The sequence below is a fragment of the Callithrix jacchus genome, chromosome 9 (assembly GCF_049354715.1).
Source record: "Callithrix jacchus isolate 240 chromosome 9, calJac240_pri, whole genome shotgun sequence".
Lineage (NCBI taxonomy): Eukaryota > Metazoa > Chordata > Mammalia > Primates > Cebidae > Callithrix > Callithrix jacchus.
This window is the reverse complement of record NC_133510.1, coordinates 24,879,717-24,907,404: the sequence shown is the minus strand read 5'-3', so window position 1 is coordinate 24,907,404 and position 27,688 is coordinate 24,879,717. Positions and strand designations below refer to the sequence as shown.

At 44.7% G+C, this 27,688-nt stretch overlaps 1 protein-coding gene across 50 annotated transcripts in view; it reads left to right on the top strand.

Moving 5' to 3' along the window:
- LOC100398245 (uncharacterized) overlaps window positions 1-27,688 on the top strand; it is a 159,394-nt gene that overhangs the window by 8,969 nt on the left and 122,737 nt on the right. For 45 of the 50 annotated variants that reach the window (XR_013522656.1, XR_013522655.1, XM_078338805.1 and 42 more), the window contains 2 exons: window positions 40-16,979; window positions 22,879-22,960. The gene's annotated coding sequence lies outside the window, so the exon portion shown is untranslated. The remainder of the gene's footprint in view (window positions 1-39; window positions 16,980-22,878; window positions 22,961-27,688) is intronic. The other 5 variants (XM_078338813.1, XM_078338820.1, XM_078338806.1 and 2 more) reach the window with 4 other exon arrangements.

Genomic DNA, 27,688 nt, shown 5'->3' with positions numbered 1-27,688 from the left:
GTAATGGGATTGCTGATCAAATGGAATTTCTATTTCTAGGCCCTTGAGGAATGGCCACACTGTCTTCCACAATGGTTGAACTAATTTACACTCCCACCAACAGTGTAAAAGTGTTCCTATTTCTCCACATCCTCTCCAGCATCTGTTGTCTCCAGATTTTTTAATGACCGCCATTCTAACTGTTGTGAGATGGTATCTCAATGTAGTTTTGATTTGCATTTCTCTGATGACCAGTGATGATGAGCATTTTTTCACGTTTTTTGTCCTCATGGATGTCTTCTTTTGTAAAGTGTCTGTTCATATCCTTTGCCCACGAGAAGAAAGCTCATGAAAACTGGCTTAAAGCTCATGCGGCAGAAAGAGCTATAGCCAAAGAGAAAAGGGAAGCTACCAACCTGAGATGCAGATTACTGGAATTACCACAAAAGATGGCAATGCTGCAGGAAGAACCTGTGATTGTAAAACCAATGCTGGGAAGACCAAATACACAAACCCTCCCCAGAGAGGTCCTCTAAGCCAGATTGGCTTTTTTGGCCCATCCCCTGTGAGCGGTGGAGAAAGCTTCCCTCCACTGACAGTGGATCCACCTGGGAGACTGCTCTCTGCTACTGTCAGTCGAAGAGATATGCCCAGAAGTGAATTTGGATCTGTGGACGGACCTCTGACTCATCCTCGATGGTCAGCTGAGGCATCTGGGAAATCCTCTCCTGCTGATCCAGGATCTGGTACAGCTGCCATGATGAACAACAGCTCAAGAGGCTCTTCCCCTACCAGGATGATGGATGAAAGCAAAGTTAATATGATTCCAAAAGGGCCCCCTCCTTTCCCAGGAGTCCCTCTTATGAGCACCCACATGGGAGGCCCTGCACCACCACCCATTCGATATGGACCACCACCTCAGCTCTGTGGACCTTGTGGACCTTTTTGGCCTCGGCCAATTCCTCCACCCTTTGGCCCTGGTATGCATCCACCACTAGGCTTAAGAGAATTTGCACCAGGAAGATGGGACGTGCCACTCCACCCTTGGGAATTTTTACCAGGATAGGCACTATTTAGATGTTTAGGTCCTCTTGGCCCAAGAGAGTAACTTATTCCTGGTACCCGATTACCTCCCCCAACCCATGTTCCCCAGGATTACCCACCACCACCTGCCGCAAGAGACTTACTACCGCCAGGCTCTAGAGACGAGCCTCCTCCTGCCTCTCAGAGCACTAGTCAGGACTGTTCACCGGCTCTAAAGCAGGGCCCATAACTATGACCTCTGATGTTTTATTGGAGAAAAAATGGACTGTGCATTATTCATTACAGTAAAAGACTTTATTGGCTTCAAAATCCAATTTATTTTAAAAGATCTGTTGTTAGAACTAAGCTGCCTTGGCAGTATGCACTTTTGAGCCAAACAATTCAGAAATGTCAATTCTTCCCTAAATAAAAATCACCTTTTAAGCTAAAAAAAAAAAAAAGGAGGCCTATGGCCTCCTTTCTCTTGCACCCGCCCAGGTGCTCACAGCAGCACACACAGCCTCCGATGACAACTTATATTTTCTTCCTAATGCTTCCCCATAATTTGTACTTTTAAAAATTGAAAGCTAACTGTGGAATCATTGCCTAGTGATTGATTTCAAGTAGATGCAGACCTTAGTACCTGAGGGTGAGCTCAGGCCCCACGACAGCAGCTTACACTTGCCCTGCTCTATTGCTTCAGATTCCCCAAGGACTGATAAGTTGGAGAGATATCCTAGTATTTTCCATTAATGACAGGTGCCCACAGGAGCTAACAACTGTGGTGGTGCCTGACTTCAACTTTTTAACCCTTCTGAAATATTAGGAAAATTTAGATTCTAGGGGATGGAATAGACCCTTGTCAGTGTAAGAAGAAAGTGAGTCTTCTTCCTCTGCTACCTTTGAAGCACCTAGAGAAGTTCAGGAATGTGGTCTCCTTTCATGTGTCGTCTGAGGGAAAGCCAAGGTACAGGTTTCTCTTCTGTCATTCACCCTCACTATCAAGGAAGCAGTCACAAAACCAGAAGTGAACCTTTTTCAGAAGGTGGAGGGGCCTGAGCCAAGTTTCTGTAGAACAAATGCCTGCATGGCCTGGCAGGGTGGACCACAGGGTGTCATCTACAGCCTCATCCAGAGAGAGAGAGAGAGAGAGGAGAGAGAGAGAGACAGAGAGAGATGGGGAGAGAGAGAAAGAAAGACGGAGAGAGACAAGAGAAAGAGGGAGGATGATGATGGTGATAGTTGGATCAATAGATATCAATACATGATGGGCAGGATGAAGACTCCATTTGTTTCCAAATGGAAACAAATTGTTCAGTCTACTCCTTTTCAATAATTATATGGCTACTTCCTCTCAACTCATCCAGGCCCTGCCCTGTCCTTAAAGTCCAATTAAGCTTCAAAACCTTTCCTGGGACCTCCCACCCCATAGGAAATCTTTTTCTTTTTCATGCTCTTAGAGCATTATAGATGGTGCCACCCACTCTGACGCCTCATCTTATAGAGTACCATCCTCCCCCAACCACAAGTGACATCCAACAACTGTGATTACACAGAACACGACCTGAGAGAAAGGAAGGAAAACACCCTCAGAAAGGTAGGAGAATATTTATTCCATTGTTCGTGCAACACCCAACCACCAAAACCGAGCTTATTAACCTTGAGCTGATCCAAAGTTAAGCTTGTTCATAAAACAGTTCTCGTGTCCCTCCAAGTTAACCTTCAGTCTTAATGGTCACACCCATTTGGGTACAGGAGCAATAAGAAATAGACCATGAGAACACACAGTCTCTGCAAGATTTTATCATTGAGAGAATTCCTGAGTTGATAGCTCTAAAGGAAGATGCTGTATTTGCCTACTCTAACCCATTTTTCAACCTGTTTTTTTTTGAGATGGAGTTTCACTCTTGTTACCCAGGCTGGAGTGCAATGGCACAATCTCGGCTCACCACAACCTCTGCCTCCTGGGTTCAGGTAATTCTCCTGCCTCAGACTCCTGAATAGCTGGGATTACAGGCATGTGCCACCATGCCCAGCTAATTTTTTGTATTTTTTTAAGTAGAGACGGGGTTTCACCATGTTGACCAGGATGCTCTCGATCTCTTGACCTTGTGATCCACCCGCGTTGGCCTCCCAAACTGCTGGGATTACAGGCTTGAGCCACCGCACCCGGTCTAACCTGTTTGTTTTTTAAAAGGCTTCACTAAGGGTTGATATGTACCATTGTATGGGGCAATTTTAAGTCAGCTAAGGCAATAACCTTATGCATGAACATTTCCCAGACTTTCATGAAGCTGTTGAGGTCCTAGGCAATTGATGCAGCAGTTATGATAAAAACATCTCACCTAAGTCTCCTTTTCTTCATAGCATAGATACTAACATGATAGGAAGCTTAGGGAAAGAAAACTAGAGTATAGAACATGGATTCAAAAGTGGCTGGAACAAATTGGCTGACACTTTACTGGTGGTAACCTGCTCTTCCTCTGGTGTTACCCTTCAGGATTGTTCCACTAAAGTTTATTTTTCAAAAAAAAATGCAGTGAGAAATGACTGCCAGCGGTTTGGAAGGAAAAAACACCGACCATCAGAAAAGGTGGAGGGATATTCAAGGAAGGGTGAGTTTGGCCCACACCATCAAAAAGAGATAAAACTGTGTTCTGTGAATTCTTTTTTTCAGAGGCAGAGGAGGGCATCTTTTAAAAATCTCTATCAGATGTGTTCAGATAAAACGTTTCAGAACTCAAAGCCAACAAGACTCTACAATGCAAGAAAGCCCAGGTGCTTGGGGCACCTCCCGTCCAAGCCAAGATGAATAAAACTCAGGGCACATCCCCCTTCCTTGCTGTGCCACTGCTTGGCTATTTCAGGACATACCTCTTGGTTTCTCACTGTAAGCTCCAAAGAACAGGCCATACCTTCTGTTTTATTTCCCTCCTCTCAATGCCCAGTCCCGTGTTGAGCACTTAGAAGGTGCCTCCATGCTAGTTAAGTGAATACATGAGTGAATGAACACATCACACTTCTGATTCTTCATCTGATGTTTTATTTAGTCCCACTGCCTTGTGTTACTCTAGAGAACGACCAGGAAACAGATTTCAAAAAAACTAATTTTTGAAGTAGGTGTGGCCTTGTTACTAGACCACAGTTTCAAAAGCCCCACAGCCCTCATCACCCCACCCTTCTCCTCACTCCCACCACAATGATAAGAAATAATCAGGTCTCGCCTATCACAGTCAGTCATACTCCAGACTGACCCTACAAATAGAAGTCCCCAACAAGACGGTCCAGGAGACTGATTCTCTCTAAAACACTTCCCAATTTCTTCATGACCTGGACCTTGTGGCCCAGCTCTTGAGGGGCTCTCCTCTCTCCACCACCCACTAAGCAGACAGACTGGAAGCCCAGTGCCTGCATAGCTCACAGGCTTGCCGCACGCATAGATGCTCACATCCAAAGCCGTAAGTGTAGCCTCAGACTCTTTGACAGGTAGACAGGAGAAAGAATACAAGAGGCTGCTGTGGAGGTTCCCAGGGAAGGCATCCTTCCACTGACGACTCTGATTTAGCCCAAGCTGAAGAGAACTCTGCCTGAGAAAGCTTTTTCGCAAAGACTCATCCAGTCTGCCTTGTCTCATGACCTTTCTGCAGAACAATGAGCAAAACTCGTATCCCAAGAGAGGGAGATGGGAGAGGGAGAGGGAACACAGGTGCGCTAATGAGCCAGGGATGCCGCTCTTGTTGAAAATCCTAGAGCACCTGTGGGCCTTCCCGACAGACGCAAACCACCTCGCGGGCACTTCCCTGGTTCACTATTTATATACCTGTCAATAGCAAAGCCTAATTCAAACAGAAAATCAGATTCCTTGAAAGAAATGGTCTGCCCGAGACCAGCAGACTCAGGCTCCCCGTACCCAACAAGCCCACATATCTGGTATCCTACATAGGTGAGCGTTCATCCTGTTTTAAAGATCTCTGGGGAAAGGTACTCTCATAGTTCCAGAAACATCCTGACTCCTAGCAAGAAGTGCTGATGTGCATCTGGCCTAAACCACTCCTGCTTAGAGCTGGGGCTCCCTTCAGAGTGCTCGGTGCCCAGCAGGGCTGGAAAACATCTGGGTCTCTGCTCTGGAGACTCGGTGTTCGGAGGGAAAATGAAGATATTTTTATTATCAGTCTTAGGATCTGTTACTCAAATGAGATCGTCCTGCTATAAACATGTCCAGATCTTAAAGATTTGGCTCAGCAATGGGGCCAGGACAGCCCCAACTCCTGCTCCCCAAGAAGGCTGTCTCCCCAGTCAGTGCCCCTCAGGGCAGACTGAAGACACCCGGTGCCTTCAGCAACCATCACCACTGTCCAAGGCACCATCTTCTTTGGGAAGGTATCTAATCTGGTCAATCACAAATTCTTTTTTCAGTATTTCCTAGAGAAAAACAAGTCCCCAAGGAAAAAAATCACTCTATGTAGAGAAAGAATATTTCTCTCATGTTCTTACACCCAAAGCATTTAATGTTCCACAATAAATAGATATTGCTTCCCCCCCAAAAAAAAATTCTGCTCAGTCTCCAGCCCAACCCCATTTCTTAGCAAGTTATAAGAAAGCCAACTTCGAAAGCTCTGACATGGAAAAGGGTGTCTAAAAAGAAAATCTGAAGCACAGAATTCCTGACTCCTCAGCCCCATCATTCTCCGCATACATCATACACCCACAGGATGTAGAAGAGAGTGGGCATGATAAACAAGAGTGTTCTGGGACACTAGGCGGCCCTCCCCCTCCCTCCCCAAGAATTAGCAACCTAGGCACCCCCCCAACCCTCACTCCCACCACCCCACAGTACTGGAAGGGAGGCCCTGCTCAGGCCCTTTCAGCACAAGAACTAGGAGCTATCTGCAGAGGCCTTGTAATCTGCCCCCACTTCTGTTGCAGACCAAAGTGGTGAATACCCCACTGACATCTAACATCTCAGGGTGGTAGCATTCTCCAGACATACGGACGCTGCAGGCAGAGGGCTGGCGAGCCAGCCTGACCGGGATCCCAAGGCAGAAGCAATCCCCAGAGCTCCCACTGACTAAAAACATGCACTCACTTGTGAAAGATGGAAAGTGATGTCCTGAGACTCTCTGACCTGCCTGAAAACTGATTTAAAAACAAAACCTAAAACCAGTCTGGTGGTAAAAGTCAGTCCTTATCCGACAGGCCCTGGGGCAAGGTCCACAATTCTCCCAGCCAGACAGAATAAGAAATCGTGCATTTCCTGTGGGACTTTGCTCTGCCCTTCCCCTCCCAAATTTCCTCTGCCTCCTGCCCACAATGTCCTCACCTCTTTCATGAGCACCACCACTCCAGGACCTCCATGCCAACCCAAGATGCTTCACAGCCACTGCATCTGGTTTGCACCAGGTGAGATGAGGACCCAGCCTCCTCATGTTAGATTTCCCTTCTTTTAGCGGCCAGGCAGTCAGCCACAAGATACATGATGAGAGTTGCCTGTCTGCTAATTCTACAGGGCACCACGCTGCTGGAAGCCTGTCCTCAGGGAGCCTCTCAGTGTGAGGGTGGGCTGGATGACAGTTCCTGAGAAGAGCAGAAAGACAATTTGAATGCCACCTGAATGTGAATTCCATGTTTGTTTGTCCATCCAGAAAATGTTAACTGACAGCCTGATATGTTAGGTCCTATGCTAGGTACTGATGATATAAAGATAAATAAGACGTAATTCCTACCCTTGAGGAGATTCCTTGCAGAGGGAAGCGCACTTGAGAGGGAAGATAATTGCAAGATGAGAAAGTGAGCGCCTTACGGGGCCGTGCAGACTACTTTGGAACCTTTAGGAGCAGCAGTTCATCCAGCAGGTCATTCCTGAAGGGGAACATCAATGATTGTGAGGAATTAGTCAAGCAGTTCCTCACAACCAAGGGCTGTATAGTGTTAGCTGGTGGAGATGAGGCATGGCCTCCCTGGGGAGGACAAGCCCCTCAGGATGGCTGGAGCAGAGAGCATTGGGTGAAAAGCTGGCAGGAAGAGACAGGTGGGGAACAGAAACCACGGGTCCCTGGGGAGGACAAGCCCCTCAGGATGGCTGGAGCAGAGAGCGTTGGGTGAAAAGCTGGCAGGAAGAGACAGGTGGGGAACAGAAACCACAGGTCCCACATGCTGGGTGCCTGCAACAAGCGGGGCACCCTGCTAGAGAGAAAAATGGCAAAAGCAAGAATAAAGGTGCAAAAGCGCTCATTTTATCCTTGCTACACTCGTGAAGCAGGTGTGGTGCCCCCATTATATACAAAAAACACGGAAGCTTATATAGGTTAAGTAACTTACTCAAAGTCACACAGCAAAAACAAATTACAGCCATCAAAGCTCACTGTATCAGTCCTGTGCTAGAAAATACAGTCACTTGGACTTCCCAAAGAACTCCGAAGTGGGCATTATCCTAGGCTTACAGTTGAGGAAAAGGAGCATCTGCCAGGATCTGAACCTGGGCCTAACTGAGCCCCTCTCTCCAAGTGCAAGCCCTTTACCTTGTGACATGAAGGGCCTTGGATGCCCCACTAAGGAGTTTGGACTCTCACTAAGGATAAGGCCATGGGGTTACCTTGAAGAATCTCAAATGGGAGGAGGGACAGACATGACCCAATCTGCATTTGTAGAAGCTCATCCAGGCAGCTCTGTGGAGAAGGACTGGAGGAATCCACACACCCAGGCAGGGATTGTTGAGTGGCCATTGTGTTAACCCCCGCAAGTGTTGGCAGGGTCTGGAGTGGGTGGGAGCAGTGAAGATGAAGAGAAGGGTGACCTCCACAGAGAGTGAGAAGGTGGGTCAACAGGATGATGACACAAAAATGGGATGTGGGCCTCAAGGAGAAGGAACCGCCCAGGACGAGAAGGAGCAGCTAAGAAAGTACCCAGCTAAACTGAGGTGGGGCTGGGGCTCCTGTGATGATAGATTTGGCCAACTGAGTGGTTACAGACAATATTTATCAAATAGAGAATAAAGGAGCAGAATGAAAGAGAGGCTCTGGGGGTGAGAGAAAGAACTTTGCTGTGGGAGTGGCCAAGAGGAGATGCCCAGGTGACAGGTGGCTGTGCAGACTTGGTTCTTAGGAAACAGGATCCCACTGGGGAGATGATAGCAATACAGGGGTCGTTGAATCTTTGAAGACAATCAGTTCACCCAAAGACAAAGTATTGATTGGAAATTGGAAAGAGAACAAGACTCTGGACAATCCCAATCTTTAAGTGAGGTGGGCAGAGGTGGAGGTTCTTAGGAAGGAGACTGAAGAAGACCTAGAAAGGCAGAGGAGAACCAGAGGCAGCACCATCAGGGAAGCAGAGACAGGAGAGCCTGCGGGGTGATACCCATGGAGAAGCCTGGAGGTCCGTGAGGCCTGAGAAGCCATGTCCATTGGGCTTTATGATCCAAAGGTCAGCAGGGACTTCAGCCCAAGGGGTTGCATGGAATGTTCTTGGGGGATTGGGGGCTGCGAAAGTCAGATTGTGAGGGTTGAGAAGTGAGGGAGGGGGACACAAAGTCAGTGAGTGCCTGCAGGTGATACTTCATGCACTTTCTACTGTACACAGAAGTGGTGATGAGGCCACAGTGTTCATAGGGACAAAGGGCTGAGAGGGGGTCTTGTTATAATTCCATTGAAAGAGTCTGGGGCATGTTTGAATGCCTGTAGGAAAGAACTGGAGGCTGCTGGGTGGGAGGAGGTGGTGGAGGAGATTTAAAATGTGAGAACTGGTTGGTTTGGGCACCACTGGTAGAATGCCCCTCATATTGGATGTTCATCCTTCCCAGTGATTCCTCAAGACGTGACCTCTGGAACACAGCCCTGGCTGCCAGGCGTTTTAGCCTGGCCCAAGCTCCATGGCCTCTCTAGCACCCTGGGTGGTAAAGACATGGAGCTTTGGGCTTCCCATTTATCTCCCTCTCTCCACCACAGCCAAGCAGCTAAGTGTCCTGAGCCTATCCACACATTTGGCATGTGGGGACTGAGATGCTCCAACCCTTCTATCCCCTTGAGCCAGCCTAATAATTACAGCCCTCAGAGCTCATTGTATCAGGCCCTATGCTAGAAAATACAGTCACTTCGACTTCTCAATGAACTTCAAAATGGGCATTATCCTAGCCTTACAGTTGAGGAAAAGGAGGCTCAGAGAAGTTAAGTAACTCATCCCGATGTCATGCAGTTTGCAAGTGGCAGAGCCTGGATTCAAAGTGAAGCCTTTCTTATACCAAAGCCAAGCATCTTTACCCACTCCTGTCCTGCCTCCAGTGAAAGGATGCTGGCAAATTCATGTTTCATTTATTCATCCATCAATTTATTAATTTATCAAACACTCAAGCATTAACTATACTCCACATATGACTTGGAAATTTAGAAAGATCAAGTTTAGCACAGCAAGGAAAAGGAGGAGGACAGCCAGAATGTCTAGCAAACAGAGGCCCTGGGAAGCAGTTTCACAGGACAATCTGGGGATCAACTCCTGTAGCCAGAATGAACACCATACACCTTTCTGATCACCTTTCCTTGTTCTCTTTTATAGAAACACAAAGAGGAAAAGACAGAGAGAGGGAATGAGACAGTACCTTCCAAGCTCGACATTGGCTGCAACCTGATGGGGCGATCTGACTCAAGAAACAGTAGGATGGGCTTTGATGCCTCACCCATGCACACTTTAGAAGCCTTCGGGATCTTTTCAAAGCACTGCCCTAACCTGTCCCCCAAGAGCTTCATGACTTCTGTTGCTGGGAAAAAGGTTCAGACAGGCCAAGTCTCAGGAGACCCACTCTTCCCTCATTCAGCATTGCCCTACCCTCACCCGCCCCCCACCTTACCTGTAAGCAGGGAACGTTGCCAGCATTTTTTCACTGGAGGCAGGACCACGTAAGCAGGGAAAGCCCCTCTACAGGGAAAAGAAGGCCATCCTTGGTAAGCGCGCCATCCCAGCTGAGTTGATTCCACCAGAGATGGGTGGCAGCCTCCAGTATAGTTGTGTCTCGGCAGCCCAGCATGGAAGCAGGTACTTACATGGGCCATGGTGACCAACTGGGCTCATTAAATTCTCTCAATAAATGTGAATGTGAGAGAAAAGGCAGATGCTAGTGTGACTAGAGGCTAAAAGCCACACAGAGCAGAGCCACAAACAAGCAGAAGCCGGGGTGAGCAGATGTCCCACACTGGTGGAGGAAGCCCAGGGGTTGGGGGTCTCAGGGCCAAGTGGGGTGTCTGAGGGGGCATTGTGCTGGGAAGATGGTAAGGTAACCAGATCCCTGGAGCACTCAAGACCCAGAGACCTTGTCCAGGCTCTGGAAACGAGTCTACCATCATTGTTTATAGAACCCTGAGGACTGGTGACCTCCCAGTTTCCAGAAATATCATTACCATAAATCCCATTGCTGAAGGCAACCCGGGAGGGTCTCTGTGGTCCTCAGGGAGTCTGACTGACACTTAGGCTCTAAGCATCTGGGGTTTGCAGAGAGAGCTGGGGAGAGCTGGGAGCAGAGAGAGCCACGATGCTGCCACTCTTGACTGTTTTCACTCCACCCTGCTCTTCTCATTCCTGCCACAGTGACAGACTGCACCAGCCCAGAAGGAAGCCTTGGGTCAAGGATGTGGGTTCAGTCCAATCTCTTAAAGTGCAAACATTGAGACAGTCACCTCCATCACTACCACTTGCTGTTCAGTGAAGAAACCACCACACCTTCTGCTCCTCTGAGCCCTGCCTCACTTGGTTCCAGGCCCCTAGAGCTTAAGACATGGGTCACCATCTCTTCGTTTTCAACCCTCAGTTTCTGCCCAGGGTGGCCTGATGGAAAGCCCCACTGTCAGAGTAGGAGTCGTCCCATTATGCCTGTCTTTTGCAGGAGCAGGTTTGAATTGTCATCTTTAAAAATTCCAAAATATTTATTTTACAAAGCAGGCCCTGTGTTCTGAAGTTTTATCTCAAAAACAAGGTCTCTGTGCAAATCAGATACAGCAAACATCTCCTCCTGGCTGATGGGAATGCCTGCTGCATTTTTCCCAGCCACATCTTCAGTCTTACTTAATTTTTTTCTTGTCTTCCAGGTAAGAATCATTAAGATACACGCTTACAGTAGTGCGCCTGCTTATCCACGATATCTAGCCAAGAGAAGGCCCAGCTTCCTAAACCCTACTGGGACTCACCAGCCACCAGCTCACATCTATAGTAAGCTCTTTCAAAGGCCTTCTTTACTGCTGGACATTCTTCCTTTGTGCAACAAGTCAATAAACCCAACTTGGTTCAGCCACAGGTGAGTTCTTGATGGTTTTTAACTTAGGAGGATTGGCAGAAATAGAGGTTCACTGAGTCAGTCAAAGCCCTTCCTCCTTGGACAAGAGCCCCCACTTTAGTTATGGCAGACACAGCTGAGACACACAGGGCATCTCTCTGATTCACCAGGTGGCCCACAGATGGGAGGCAGCTCATAGTCTGAATGGAGTCTGACATTGAGGCCCCTCTGCTTCAGGTTTGCTCTGTTCTAGGAATGAGGTGCTGTGCGACTTTTCCTGGTGATCCGATCAGCTTAAGGACAGACTTCCCAGGTCCCTGTTGACTGTGCATTTTTCCACTTAGAGGCAACACTTATGGCATTCAACAGCAGATGGGCATAGGAGCGTTGCTCGAAAGGCTAGACAGCAGTTTCACCAAGGAGTGGTGCAAATCTGATCGGATCACCGGACTTAAACCAAGATTGGCAGAGCTTGGCACACTGCAGCATCCCATCGTTCTCCACAGCAGGCGCAGGGAGGGTTCATCCTTCAGGTCACTACAGCATGTTACAGTGTTCTGCATCAGTGCCCTTCCTCTTAGGAAGAAACATCTCTGGGCTGAATGGCTAGCTCCCCTCCTTCAGCTACATAGAATTTCCCTTTGGGCATTTTTTATCGCATTTTAGGTTTTGGGGTACATGTGAAGAACATGCAAGATTGTTGCATAGGTACACACGTGGCAGTGTAATTTGCTGCCTTCCTCCCCTTCACCTATATCTGGCGTTTCTCCCCATGCTATCTCTCCCCAACTCCCCACCCCCCGCTGTCCAGTGTTGACTATATTTCTTAGGTGTGAGGCTATCTCAGTTACGGAGATAAATTAGGAAAATATCAACTCTCCTGTGTATGTGTGCAGAGTTCTCCATGCAAAATAAAGTGTGAGAAGCAGCAAATGCTATTAGCAGGAAGGCAAGCCAAAACTGCTATGCCCTTTTAAATGTCCTCAAGTCATCCTCAGACCCACCCATGTAATTATCTCCTAAGTTCACCCTCAAAAATGAGATTCTAAATTTCAGGGTCTGTTTACAGCCAGGTGATCATGTTACTTCCCTGCTCAATAAGCCTCAGTGACTCTGTATGCCTTCAAAATAAAGTTACAAATCCCTAACCCATCCAGGGCTGCTTGTCATCTGGTTCAAATCTACTTACAGTAGAATTGCCCACTGTTTCCTTTCCAGGCACTCAGCCTCCCTTCAGCTGATCAGATTTCCTAGAAATTACTGCTCCTCCTTCTAAACCCCACAAACAAAAGTTCCAGGAAAAGGCATTTGGAGGAAAGAGATTTTATTCCAGTGGACAGTTTGCACACCTGGGAAACCCAGCCTTTAGTGTAAAACGTAGGTGTGTTCAGAGAACAGCAAGAGGAGTTGGGTTTGTTTATTTATTTGTCTGTCTGTTTGTTGTGAGATGGAGTTTCGCTCTTGTTATGCAGGCTGGTGCAATGACGCAATCTGGGCTCACCGCAACAATCTGGGCTCACTGTGTTCAAGTGATTCTCTGGCCTCAGCCTCCCGAGTAGCTGGGATTACAGGCATGCACCACCACAGCTAGCTAATTTTTTATTTTTAATAGAGACAGGGTTTCTCCATGTTGATCGGGCTGGTCTCCAACTCCCCGCCTCAGATGATCCATCCACCTCGGTCTCCCAAAGTGCTGGGATTACAGGCATTAGCAGGAGTCAGGTTTTATAGCAAACTTTCCTTCCCAGGTTTTCCATGAAGTCTATTTGTGCAAATGAAAGATTGAAACTTGCTTAGTTCTGACTGGCTGATACAGTTGAGCCCTGATTGTCCAGGGCAGATGAAAGCTGATTGGTCAGTATCCAAGCTCCAAACTAGAAGTCTGTCAGATGTTTCTTTTAGGGGAAGAGGCTGCAGATACCACGGTATTGATCCTTTCCCTTAAAGGCAGGGATTTATTTTTGTTAGCCCCATCTAGCAGACAGCCTGGCATATGATAGATCTTAATAAATATTGAGTAAATGAATGCATGTGTACTTGGAAAAATTAAATTTACCCTCCCCCATTCCATGCCTGAAAATACTGCTGAGGAGAAAACAAGTAATGTCTTGAGATTTTCTCAACAGAATATAAACATAAAGCTTAAATTAAACAGCAAGTTGAAGTGTGACACTGCTCTATTTTCAGGTTTTTCAGCACATTAGGAGTTGAGGTGAAGGTACTGACTGTCTTTGTGGTTTGTGTACAATTTTTTTTTTTTACTGGGATTCATAACTGGGGAAACAAAAGCATCTCTTTACCTGTATAACTTTGTTCCTTCCTTTATTGCTTTAAATAGGCAAGATGTGGTTTGTTTTTCTTTCACTGCTAATGTTTGCTTGTGCTCCTCAACAAAAATAACTTGCCATTCTTATTGCTCTCAAAGGTTGCTAAAGGTCCCCTCCCCACTTACTCATTCCACTCACTTGTAACCAAGATCCTCAGTGCTGCTAACGGAGACTCCCTCAGCCCTATATCTTCTGTGCCTAGAGCAGTAGATGGCAGGTCCAGTCATGTTAAACATTAGGTAATATCAGTATCCTTTCACTTTACTATGAGAATCCTCAAGACAGAATCATTATCCTCTGCTTATGCTTGCTGTAGACAAGAATGTGCACCAGCCCTCCCAGGAGTATAAAGATCATCACCACCACCATTGTAAGATGACAGCTTTTCACAGTTTACTTATCTTCATCCTGGTTATTCTCCCTCTTAGTCATTGGGAGTCTTGTGGCCAGGTGCAGTGGTTCATGCCTGTAATTCTAGTGCTTTGAGAGGCTGAGGCAGGAGGATTGCTTGAGAGGAGTTGGAGGCTACAGTGAGCTACGATCTCACCACCACTGCACTCCAGCCTGGGTGACAGAGCAAAGGCCAGTCTCTGAAATGAATCATTGTAAAAGAGTCCTGCAAGATGGGTATGAATCTTTCTAGAGCACAGCTGAAAAGTTAAATGGTTTGTCCCAGAGTACACAACTCAGCAGAGCCTAGAGTAAAATTTAAATCCAGTGCTTTTCCATCTAGGCTGCAGTGAACCATCACTAGAGTTTTATCAAAGTCCAACTTCCTGGCAATAGGGAGAAAAAGCAATTATAGCTTTTCTTGATATTTAACCTAGCTAACAGCTTCAGCTCAGAGAAAATCTTCCAAAAGTCCAAGACAGGTCTGGATGTGTATACTGTCACCCATCAACCATAAACTTTGATCCAGTTATGATTTGGGTATTTGTCTCCACCCTCCCAGATGCCTCTGATCCCACCGTAACCAAACCCCAAATCCTAGGGCCTTTCTTCTCCCAATTTCACAGTTTCTATACATATTTTCTAGGCACTTCCACCACTCACCACCCTCCAAAAGGGACTGGGCCCTGAGCTTTTCCACTGATTAATGCTTTCTATGTAATACACCTGCAGTTATGCTACAGCATCTCTGGGCAAAGGAATAGCCAGGTCTGTCTAACACATACTTGGGTGTGACTCTAACTGGCCTCTACCACTTTTAGCCTAAAGTGACGGTGCTTTTTAATGTTGGTTGCAGGCAGGGAACTGCTGCCCTCTCCCAAGCACTTCAGTTTCCTTGCACGGCCTCTCCTTGGCTTCTGTCTGTCCCTGCTAGAGAATCCTTCCCAACAATAAGAGAAGGCAGAAAAGAGGGGTCCTGATGGAAAAAGTAAAGAGCTTTCATTGGAGGAAGGTGAGTCAGGGCTGGAGAGACAGTAAAATGACAGCAATCACATCCCACTCCTTCTTTTGAGCTATTGATTCATTTTTAAAAACTGCCTGCTATTGCCACATGTAGCTATAATAATGCTACAGTGGACACTATCACCTCTAGTTTAACAATGAGTAGCCAGTCAAAGTTATTTCTGTAAACCAGTAAGAATTCTTGACAAACAACCCTGTCCCAGCCCACTCTCTGTCCCCTTCTTTTGCCTTTAAAACCCTTCTTGTGGGGTATATCTACCACATTGTCTTTATCCAATCTGTCGTTTAAGGGCATTTGGTTGATTCCATGTATTTGCTGTTGTGAATAGTGACGCAATGAACATTCACAGCATAAAAAGGAATGAGAGCATGTCTTTGCAGGAACATGGATGGAGCTGGAGGCTTAGCAAACCAACACAAGAACAGAAAACCAAATACCATGCATTCTTGCTTATAAGTGGGCGCTAAATGATGAGAAAATGTGGACACAAAGAGGGGAACAACGCACACTGGGGCCTATGAGAGGATGGAGGCTGGGAGGAAGGAGAGGAGAAAAGAGAAACTTTTGGGTACTAGGCTTAGTACCTGGGTCATGAAATCATCTTTACAATAAACCCTGGTGACATGAGTTTATATGTATAACCTATACATGTACTCCTGAACCTAAAATACAAATGGTTTTTGTTTTGTTTTTGTTGTTGTTCTATTTTTTTTAAAAAAACTTCTTGTCGCAAAGGCTGTAGGAAGCTCAGAGCCAAGGGCCCCTGGGTCTGAGTCTTCCAGGCAGCTGTCCTCACTTTGGTTTAAGTAAACTCTTTAAATTACACTTTGTGTCTCAGCCTCTTGCTTTAAGGTTGACACTGTGCAGATTAAATAAATGAATGGCCCCTGTTTCTTCTCTGTCTGAAGCTTGGGCTCCTCATGAGAGGACTTCCTACTCCAAGATAGAAGGGAGTCTTGCTCAGAAGAAGGAGTTCCTGTCTGCTGAAGACACAATTCTGTCCAATGAGGTCAGGAGGGCTGTTGGGAACTTCCGTTAATCCCACTGGGGCAGGAAAGTGGCAAATGGCAGTTATCTGAGCTGAGGATGCTGGGAAGGGTTTTTACATGGGCAGTTGGGCCTTACATCATCAACTGACCCAACTTAAGTGCCCAAGGAAATGGAACAGCAGGGAGAGGATCATCACACACACCACCAAAACCCCCATTAGTCTCTGGCTTCAACATCCTTTTCCAAAACCTCAGGCCAGCGCATAGCCTCACTTTTCCATCTCTTCTCCATTGCTCCATAGGAGAGCCTCCTTGGTACAGGAATAGCTGAGATGTGGGAAAGATCAAGGGTTGTAAAAGCTGCCACAGATAATCTACAGAAAGCTTTGCTGGAATTAGATTGTGCATCTCTGAACCTGAGCTAGATTTGTTGGGTCAGGGACGATACTTGCTGACTGGTCCCAGAATTGACAGAGGCGGTGTCTAAGAAATGCTTGTTGGATGAATAAACAAACAGCTGAGTGAGTGTTTATGTGCGCCTGACAACTGCCTGTACCAGCACAAAAGTAAAAACCCAACACCCTCAGGCCACACCTACTGGAAAAGTACAAAATCATAGGATTTTGTTCAATTCTTGTCCTGTACGTTAAAGAACTGGGGCAGGAGAATGCGAGTAGGAGGATGAGAAATATGTTCTTTAGGCTGCTGCTCTGCAAGGTGGTTTGGAACTGGACCATAGCCTGAGGAAGCCCTTTAAGCTCCGGAATCACAAAAGGGCGGAAGCCGTTTCTATAGCGACGGGAGAGGGCGTGGCCGTGTCGCGCGCTCTGCCGGGCGCTCCCAGCCTCCCGCAGAGGTTGGCGGTCAGCGCCGGCCTCTGGCAGCTCCTCTCACCATCTACCCGCACCAGAATAAAAGGACCGCGGAGGCTCTTAATTCGCGAGCATTCCGGCAAGACTACGAGCCAGCTAGGGTCCGCTACGCTCTTCTAGGTGACAAAGCTGGGAGACGGGGTCGTGGGGAAGAATGAAAAGCGCGCGGAATGCAAGAGTAGACTGGGGAGTGTGGGTCAGAGAGAGCCGGGCGGGGTGTGGTGCGCAGACTTGGAAAATACAGTTGTATCCTCGGAATCCAACATCAGTATACTTTTCTGTTAAGATGCCGATGCATCGCCGACTCCAGCTGAGTGCAGGACAGGGAGTGAGGGCTTCTGAGGAACTCATCACACCCTGAACTGTCCTTCCAGCCCTCACTGGGACGCCAGACTTTCTTCCTCCCTTTCTTTCTCTAATTTACTGCATGTCCACTTGGTAGTCCTAAGTGTGTCCATGACCACACGCCTCGCGTTGAGGCTCTGGCAGGCATTAACCATGTTCCCACGCAGCCCATATGCCTGGGCACCTCTGCTCAACCAGAGCCCAGCGCCTGTCACAAAAGCACGCTAAGGTGTGTGTAGATCATACACCCAGAGCTGCTGCTGTGAGGAAATTCCCAGAATTAGCAAATCTCTTCTTTAAAAACAGATGAACGATGCACAATTTGAGGGTTTTTGAAGGCTATATTGTGACATTTGCTGCATTTGAAATGTTCAGCAGCTCCTCAGAGCTTAGGAAAATTGTGACCCCTCTGACATGTCTTAAGCAACTGACAGTATCACTAATAATTTGTTTGTTTGTTAGTTTGTTTGAGACAGAGTTTAGCTCATTGCCCAGGCTGGAGTGCAATGGCGCAATCTCAGCTCACTACAATCTCCACCTCCTGGGTTTAAGGTATTCTCCTGTCTCAATGTTTTAAAAAGCTGGGATTGCAGGCATGCACCACCACGCCTGGCTATTTTTTTTTTTTTTTTTGTATTTTCAGTGGAGACGGGGTTTCTCCATATTGGTCAGGCTGGTCTTGAACTCACAACCTTAGGTGAACCGCCTGCCTCTCGCTCCACAGCGCTGGAATTACAGGTGTGAGCCACCACACGGGGCCACCAATATTAATTCAAGCTTCACTGTCCAGGCTTCACTGTCTAGGCTTAAGCGGAGACTTGGCAAAAGCAGGAGGCCATTTAGTGGAAAAGTTCAAACAGCGGAAACAACAAATGGAAATAACTTTTGTCTTGCTTGAGCGATTTAATCACCTACACGTGGTTGGTATGTAAAACCTCATAGTTCTAAGAAATTCTTCAAGCATGGACTCTGGCTGATTGCTTCTATTACTTACATCTATGGTTTCTCTTTTGTTTTGGTTCTTATGGAGAACGCAGAGAAAAAACGGAAGGGAATCTCTAGCAGTAGGCCAGCCACTCTTCCCTGACTTTGCCTTCTCCAACTCCACATATTGTTGTCTACAACTCGGCTAGAATCCATACTTCTCAAGCAAGTGGAGGACCCAGCACTGGGAATTAGTGGTTTTAGTTGACTCCAAGCCCATTGTGAGTGTGTTGTGATAGCTCCCCAAAGAGCAAATGTTGGTGGAAGCTGCATTAATAGAAATGCGATGACTGCATCAAAGGATATGGTCTTGCTGCCTGACTTAGCAGTGATTAGAACATAATCCAGACTCTGTAGACTGTAGCCACTTTGAGATCATAGAAAACTAGAAAATAAGAGCAACCACAAGGCAGGCTGTCTCTGTTAGGCCTGGATGTGCCATCATATGAAGACAAGTTTGAAAAAACTTCACAGAATGCCTGGAGATGAGGAGGTGCAGGGGAGGGAAGCAGGCATTTTTCTATTCAGGTTTGGAACATGCAAGAACTCTTGAGTAGGAAAGAGACAGATTTGTTCATTTGTACGCTGCAGAGGATAGCAAGGATCAGTGAGGGAAATATTCCTCAATATCATTTATTTTTCTAAGAAATATTTGTCAAGCACCAACCATATGTAAATTAACAGCTGAGTGTGAAATGGGTTGCCTAGAAAAACATTGCACTCTGTCACAGAAATATTCCTGCCTAGATAGAGTGATTGTCAGGGATGCCATGGGAAGGTTTCTTCCCCTGGGTGGGAAAATGGATGAGACAGTCTCCAAAACCACTTCTAACTCCAGAGTCTGGGAGTCAGTGAACCTTCAAGAGTTTCAGGGATATATGCAAAGGGTCCAAGGAATTCTCTATGACTGAAATGACTGTGACTTAAAATATAGCTAGATAGAAGAAATAAGACACAGTGTTCAATAAATCAGCAGAGTGACAATAGTAACCAATAATCTGTTGTATATTTCCAAATAACTAGTAGAGAACACTTGGAAACCCTGACTTGATTATATATTATATAAATTTATAAATATATACGTCTATTAGGTATCAATTAAAAATGAATATAACTGAAGTTAATTAAATACATTATCTCCTGTTCACAGAATGCAAAGGGAATCCCTGCAAATCCTACATTGCCACACTTTCTGCCCCAAAGACAGCCCCTGGGCATAAAGATCAAGCTACTGCCAATTGTAGTAGAAATACTAAAATCATAACAGATAAATCTCAAAAGATTTGTTTCCTTTCTGGATATTGAAGTCTTTATGCATAGATAATGTGTATGTATTAATATAAAAGCCTATGCACGGCAGTAAGGCTGGCACCTCTGTGGATCTGTCTTGCCCTCGAGACTTCAAACTCTTTGAAAACAAGGATTCTGTTTTATTTATCTTTGAATCCTCCATGCTTAGCACAGTAGCTGGCACACAGTGGATACTCTGAAATTTTTTGATGAATTAATCTATTTTAGATTTCTCTTCCTTCCACAAATTTGTACCAAGTTTTCAATAGACAAGTCACGGTCCTCACCCAAAAAGGAATTGTTAAGAAAGCAGGCTTGCTATCTATGTTCCCAAAATACAATCATATGAGACAAAAATATACATACACTTAGAAACATTAAGTTACACTAAAGCTCTTGACCAAGTGAAGAAATGAGTTAGGCAAAAGGCTGTTGAACACTTGAGGAAAGAGAGGAAGAGGAAGGGGAACACTGACCTGCATGTAAGATGAAAATGAGGATGGCCAAACTTTTGGTTTCAGTTCTCAAGGGAACATTCCCTCTAGCTCTGAGCTGAGTTTATTAGTTATCTTCAATCTTTTGTGCAGCAAGACACAAAGGAAATATAAAAAGCATTTTAATTCTTTTCCACATAGCTCACCACATATTTTGAGGATAAAAAGGGAGCATTTGCAAAGCTTTGAGCAAGGGTTAAATTGTATTGTTGGAAGCCAGATTTCATGCATTAAAAAAAAGTAAGGCAGAAAATAGTTTAGTAATCACAGAATTATCCAAGGGATGGCAAAGTTGGAATAAGTCACAACAGATATTTTTTTTTCAGTCTTGTCAGTATTTTTGTAGAATTAAAGAAATGTAGACCCGAAAAGGACTTTAGAAATCATCTGGTCCAGTCTCATCATTTTGCAGATGAGGAAACTGAGCTCAGAGAGGATAAATGACTCATTCAAAATCATGGCACTGTGTGTTAGGGGGTTTTGAGACAAGACTCCATGATTCCACAGCATTTCCTTTAGGGCTTGCTCCTTCTCTACCTCCAGAGTTGTCAGAGTTGAACAGAGGAAAGGGCTCTAGTTGTTTGGAAGATTTCACGTTTACTGTTTTTTGTTTTGTTTTGTTTTGTTTTTAAGATGGAGTCACACTCTGTTGTCCAGGCTGGAGGGTGGTGGTGTGATCTTGGCTCACTGTAACCTCTGCCTCCCAGGTTGAGATTCTCCTGTCTCAGCCTCCCGAGTAGCTGGGATTATAGGCACATGCCACTGCACGCAGCTAACTTCCTTTGTATTTTTAGTAGAGGTGGGGTTTTGCCATGTTGGCCAGGTTGGTCTCAAATTCCTGAACTCAGGTGATCCACTCACCTCGGCCTCCCAAAGTGCTGGGATACAGGTGTGAGTCTGCGCCCTTTGCACATGTACTTTCATAGTCTCCTACATCTCTGTGAAGTAAAGAGAACACTCCATACAGAGTCTTGACAGGAAAAACTATTGTATTCATTTTTGCCCAATGTTGAAATTTGACAAATCCCATGTCCAGTTGATGGCCAAAATTCTACCTGTTCTGTCTCCCAAATCTTTCCCAAGTTCATACTTCTATCCTCACTGTCACTGCCTTAATTGAGGCTCTCATTACCTCTTATCTAGACACCCCAAATGCCTTCCTAGTTCCTCCAGATTGTGCTTCATGATGTTATGAGGGAGATGGTACCAGAATACAAATCTCATCTTAGCCCAGGCTTAGCGTAGCCACGTAGACCCTAAGACTCCAACTTGGACCATGTGACCCTTTACAATCTAATCCACCTCCCTGGCCCTCCACCAGCAATGTCCAAGGACAGTGCTCAGAATTTCTAGAAAAGACAATGTTCTTTCATATCTATGTTCTTTGTGTGTCCTCCTCCATCTGCCCTTGACATCCCTGCCTGCCCCCCTCATTCTTCAGAGATGGTTCTGTCCCACTTAAGCATGAAGGCTTCCTCAGCTCCCCCAGCTGACCGAGTCCACACCTTGAAGCATGCTCTGTGTGCTGGTTGCACAAGCCTGCATTATTAATACATCGGTCACCTGCAGCATCATGATCTACTTACTTCTATATAGCTCCTTTCCTGGATAAGGAGTTCTCTTTGAGGGCAGAGACCATGTCTGGTTCATCAGTGAAATTGTCTCAGCAAATGTTGATAGAAAGAAAGGAAGGGAAGAAGTGAAACTATGATCATAAGCAGAGAAGCTACTGGTAAGTTTTGTTTGCTTTTGTGCAGGATATTTTCATATCGTATGTATGTGTGTGTGGGTTAAAATTAACGTTCCCACTCACCTCCCCCAGCCCTACTTCTCAGAAGTCACAATTCCAGTTCATTTTTCCAGATCTTTCAATATGGCCATGTAAAGTCATGCTTGCATTTTGGTTTTTGTTAAATATAGACATATTACACACATATTCTACTGTGTTTTGCTCAATACATTACAGGCACACATAAAGATCTATCTTTTTAAATGACTGCATTATATTTCATAAAACATATGTGTGCCAAGTTTTTGAACTTTCCATTATGGACAGCTTCTGATTTTTCAATAGTTATGCTGCAACAAATGCTAGCCTGACTTTTCTTCAATCCTCTTAATACTTTCAAAGTAGTGGTGCCATCATCATTTACATAGTGTGTGCAAGAGCCTGCCAGTGGAGTGATTTGTAGAAGCTGTGATAACATTTGCATTGGTTCCTGTTCTGCTCATTTCTTGTATTCTTGATTCCCTTAGCTCTTGGTTAAGGTTAGAGGCTGAAAAGGGACTTGTAAAGGACGCAGAGCAAGCAGTTTCAGCGGTGCTCTGCTAATGTAACAGGGAGTGGGAGTGTCCTGAGAGCCCTCCAAGACTCACCTTCCACTTACAGAAATTACACTAGATTCCATAAATGTGTGCAATGTTTTTTTGTCTTACAGTAAGTTAATTATTCATAGAAGTGTGCTCTGAACAGAAAATGCAAACGTGAGCAAATGAGGTTTAGAGAAAGTGTTTCTACCAACTGTCCCCCTTTTTTTCCTACAGGTGTTAAACTATCCAAATAGCCCACAAATATGCCCATCTTATAGGAGATGTTATGTTTGTGGCAAAAGCATGAAGTTTACTTTCCAGTGAACTAGAGGAAGTGGGTTTTTGCCTCCTTAGTTTCTTAAACGGCTAATTATTTGATTATCTCCTCCTTTCCTGGCTTCTGTCTTTTGTTCTGACCTCCTGACCTCAAGTGGCCATGAGAAGGGAAACAAGGGAGAAGCAGAGACCTTGCTCCTGCTTTTAGACCTGTTGCCTTCTTTTCTTCAAACCTGCCTGCTTTCTTCTGTCCCTGAGTGTGAGGGCCATTACTTAGGTTTACTCTTCCTGCCAGTTACTTTATACTCCCCCTCTTGCAGGACTCAAATGGATGCTAAAAAGCCAAGGACATGTGATTTGACTTCATCCATGGTTTTGAAAGAAAAGTTAAAGTATGCTAAGGTAATATCTTTGAATTTTCATTGGGAAAGTGAGATATTGCAAGGACGTAGGTACTCAGGATCCAATGCAGATGGTTGTACTCCAAGCACCTCTGGGGACAGTGCAAAGGGAAAGGTGTGGGGATCACGCTGACTGGCAGGGCCAAATCTGGGGGTGGGTGTGGAAGGAAAATCAGCAGAAGGGCAAGACCTTAATCTGACAGGTGAGCTGTATTCCAGAAGACCGTGGGTGAGAGCATCCACAGTATCTTTTATTCTGCCCTATATAAGCGTGATCCTATCAGAAGTGTCCTGGAATAGTTCAAGAACATTTCCAGAAAAGATCTGCTTTTTTTTCCTAACACCGATATGGTGTCTTTCCCTTTACTCTGGCTCAAAAACTAGTGCAGTGCCACTGCACTGAAGTTAAAGTTGTGTTGGGATGACTTTGTGATAACCATCTATGGGATCAACTTCTAAATCAGGGGTATTTTTAAAATCCAGCAGCACTCAGTTTGAATTTCTTAGTTTGTTCAAAAGATCACATTGTTTGGGGATTTTGTCCTGAAAGTTTTGCAGCAAACTTCAGCCCAAAGCCCTCAGTTTTGACTTCTGAATCCTGCCTGCACCACTGATTGGGAGAACCGGAGTTCAGCAGCCTAGAAGGACTAGCAAAAACCGTCCTCGTATAAATCACATACACTTACTTAAAATTATGACTTTAGGTTTCCTCTTCTAAGCGCTGTTCCTGATTTAACCCTAGTATTGTCCCTCTGGGGATTAGAACTCACCCAAATAGACCCTAAGGCTCTAGCCCGCTACTGGTACCACTGCCACATATAACAAAACACATTTATTTTGCAATTTGCAGGTGCAATTTTGAATACTTAAAACAAACTTACTTTGATAAAATAAAAAGTACTGTAAAATATTTGAAATAATAAGCCTCCAGCAAAACATGATAATATAATAAAGATGGCATTCTTTTCAAGTGTTAAAATATGGTGCAAACAGAACAGTCTTGGTTATGATTTTATTTTAGCAAAATCATCATGAGGTTTGCAACTTGCACTTTTTTAAGCTGCTAGAGTGCACATTTATTGAATGCTGAGGTGACTCACACATGTGCCTTAGCGGCAACTACTATTATTATTCTCACTTTACAGAGGGGGAAATTGATATACAAGCAAGGCCAATTAGCTTACGGTTATAATGCCAGTGAGTGGAGGATGGAATTCAAACCCATCTTCTCTTTTAATTGCTATTTTTAAAATTTTTGAAAGTGGAGACAAGGGCCTTGCTGTGTTACCCAGACTGGTCTTGAATTCCTGGGTTCAAGCAATCATCCCACTTTGATCTCCCAAACTGCTGGGATTACAGGTGTGAGTCGCCACACCCGACCAAATCCATATGCCTCTCTGTTGCATAATGACAGCTCTGTTAAATGTTTTTCTGTAAAGTTCCTTGTACATTACAATTAATTTTAAAGAAAGCAAACTCTATTGCAGTTACAATGATAGAAATTGTCAAAAATAAAGTAAGTCTGGGCATGATGATTCACACCTGTAATCTCAGCACTTTGGGAGGCTGAGGTAGGAGGATGACTTGAGCCCAGGAGTTTGACATCAGCCCGGATAACATAGCAAGACGCCGTCTCTGCAAATAATAATGACAATAATAAATTAGCTGGGTGTGGTAATGCACACCTGTAGTCCTAGCTACTTGGGAGGCTGAGGTAGTAGGATCACTTGAGCCCAGGAGGTTGAAGCTGCACTGAGCTGGGCTTGCACCATGGCATCCAGCCTGGGCAACAGAAGAAAACTGTCCCAAAATAAATTAAAATAAAATAAAAACGCCACATTCAAAATTGATTTGCTCATGTTGTATTTTACAATAATTACTGGCAAATTTGCAGTATCATTTAAAAATACTCTTTAAACTTAAAACTACTGTCTTCGTATTGCTAGTCATTCTAATGGGTCTTAAATAAATCTTTTACTGTCTATTGGTTTTCCTCAATGGACTTCTCATCCAATTGAATTTAATAGGTTTGAGTAAGGAAATGCAAACAAGTCAGTAACTGATTTCTGCACATGAAGTCTTGGGTTTCAGTGGACAGTTATGATACTAACTGGAGAAAGAAAATGAATTGTATGAATCATAATCCCTTCATCTAAGAAAACACTGAAGAGAGAGCTATGGATCTTACCATGTCTACTGCCCCAAGCAGGTGTTAAGAGGGCAACTTAAATATTTAAATAAATGAATCATAATTTATGTTTTCACAGTATTTAAAGTTACAAATGATAAGTGTGATATTTATAATAACCAAGTATTCACATATTTTAATATGGATCTTGGTAACATTTCAGCCAAGGGAAATTTTTAAATGTGATTTCACTTGACTTTAAGAGGATAGTGTAGCCCTCTCTCTAGTAATCTGGAGTTCTTTTCAGAATGCCCTATTCATTTGGCTAACACGAGGTAAAACCTTGATGCCAGTGGAGGTTCCCTATCCTTTTTGCTTAGCTGGCAAGGATCAAAGAACTCTCAGCCTCTCAGGAGGCTGGGAGCGGTGGCTCACGCCTGTAATCTCAGCACTTTGGGAAGGAGAGGCGGGTGGATCACCTGAGGTCGGGAGTTTGAGACCAACCTGACCAACATTGCGAAACCCTGTCTCTACTAAAAATACAAAATTAGCCGGACCTGGTGGCGTGCACCTATAATCCCAGCTACTCGGGAGGCTGAGGCAGGAGAATCTCTTGAACCCGGGAGGCGGAGGTGCGGTAAGCCAAGATCCGGACGCCACTGCACTCCAGCCCGGGCAACAAGAGCGAACCACCGACTCAAAGAAAAAAAAAAAAGGACTCACAGGAAAATGCTCCGTGTTGTATTTATCCTAACTGCCGGCAGGGGGAACAGAGGTCTTTTGGTCCTCAGTCATCTCAACCAGTAGGCTGGAGGACTTCTGGCTTTTCTGCATGTCAGCGTTGCCTCAGCTGGTTTCCGGGACTTGAGAAGCTAGCTGAGCCCCAGGATCACAGGTTAGGCTATGCCAGGAAGAGAACCTGGGAGAGAGTCCTAGGGAGGGAAGCTGTTAATTTAGGATATTACATTACAATCTCCCTGACAACCACAAGATGCTACAAAGTACATCCAGAATCATCCTGAAGACACATTTGCAGTTTCAGCATCAGAAGCACAGGTACTTTTTCTCAGTTAATTTCTTAGATCCTTTCACTTGCCAAATATCACCTCCTTAGAGAGGGTTTCCTTTCCCACCCTTTCTAATTACAAATCTGTTTCTTACTTATTTATTGTCTGTCTTGCCCTCCAGAACTGCACTGTCCAATATGGTAGCCCTTGGCACATGGCCCTTGGCATGTCTCCTACTGGGGGCGTGCTGTGAGTGTCAGATGCACACCAGATTTCAGAGACTTGGTGTGAAAACAATAAATATAAAATGACGTATTAGTAATTTTTTAGAGTTGGGTTAATATTTTGTCTTGTTTTATTGTATTTTATTTATATCATATTGTAGTTTATATTTTATCATATGCCAATTAATACCTCAATAAAGTTGTAAAATAATTTTATATTGTTTATATTTTAAGATAGTATTTTGAATATGTGTTAAATAAAACATATTATTACAATTAATTTCATCTGTTTCTTTTTACCTCTTTAATGTGGCTACCAGAAAATTTAAAATTATATGCATGACTCATATAATATTTCTGTTGGACATTGCTGCTCTAGAATGGACACTGCACAATGGCAAAGCTTTATTGGACTGGTTCAGTGCCAGATCCCCAGAACCTAGGTCAGTGCCTTGCACAGAATAGCACTTGATGTGTACTTGTGGAATAAAAACTAGGAGTGTGTTTATTCATTTGTTCCCCCTACAAATATCTACTGTCTACTCATTTCAGATGTAGTTCTGGGGGCTAGGGATGCAGTGGAGAACAAAACAGGCCATAAAACACTCATAAACTGCAAAATTGGGATTCTTTGTAGGAAGATCAGATGTTTTGATTAAATGCTGAGAACCGTAATGACTCACCTTTATTTTTCCTGGCAGTTAAAGAGTTGGAATTGAATAGACCAGAGGTTCTTAGCCTTGGTTGTGTGTTGGGAACACCCAGGGAAGTTTTAAAGACTACTGAAATCAGAATATTTGGGGGTCATGTACATTTTTTAAAAAGCTCTTTTCTATCACGTGGGGACAGGTGTCCATTTCATCATCAGCTGTGAGACCTCAGTTAGGTCATTGTCTCTGACCCTTTGCTGTTTGTGAAACTGGAATAATTATTCCTGCATTCTCTGATTCCGGTGATATTTAATGAGGTAAGAGAATGTGAGCTCTCCGGCTGGAAAATGTTGGAAGCCCAATAAATACTGGTTGCTTTTACCTTCTCTCTGTCTCTCCATTTAACAGAAAGGGTCTTCCTGTAAGAGATAGGCTTATCAATGAGTGTCACACAATGGAAGAGGATATCTGAGGGCCATTCATTGTTTCATTTCCCTGTCTCATCAGCACTCCCTATACAAAAAGCAGGAACAGAACAAAACCCTAATCTGACCATTTGGTGTTAGGCAAAGGAATGGAAATCAGACGAAACTGAAGAGAGGGCAAGCAGCAGAAATGTTAATTGCTAGTTTTGTCTAGGTTTTTAAGGTGGAACACTATTATTTATGGTAATGCATTCACTTTTTTTTTTTTTTTTTGAGACAGAGTTTTGCTCTTTTT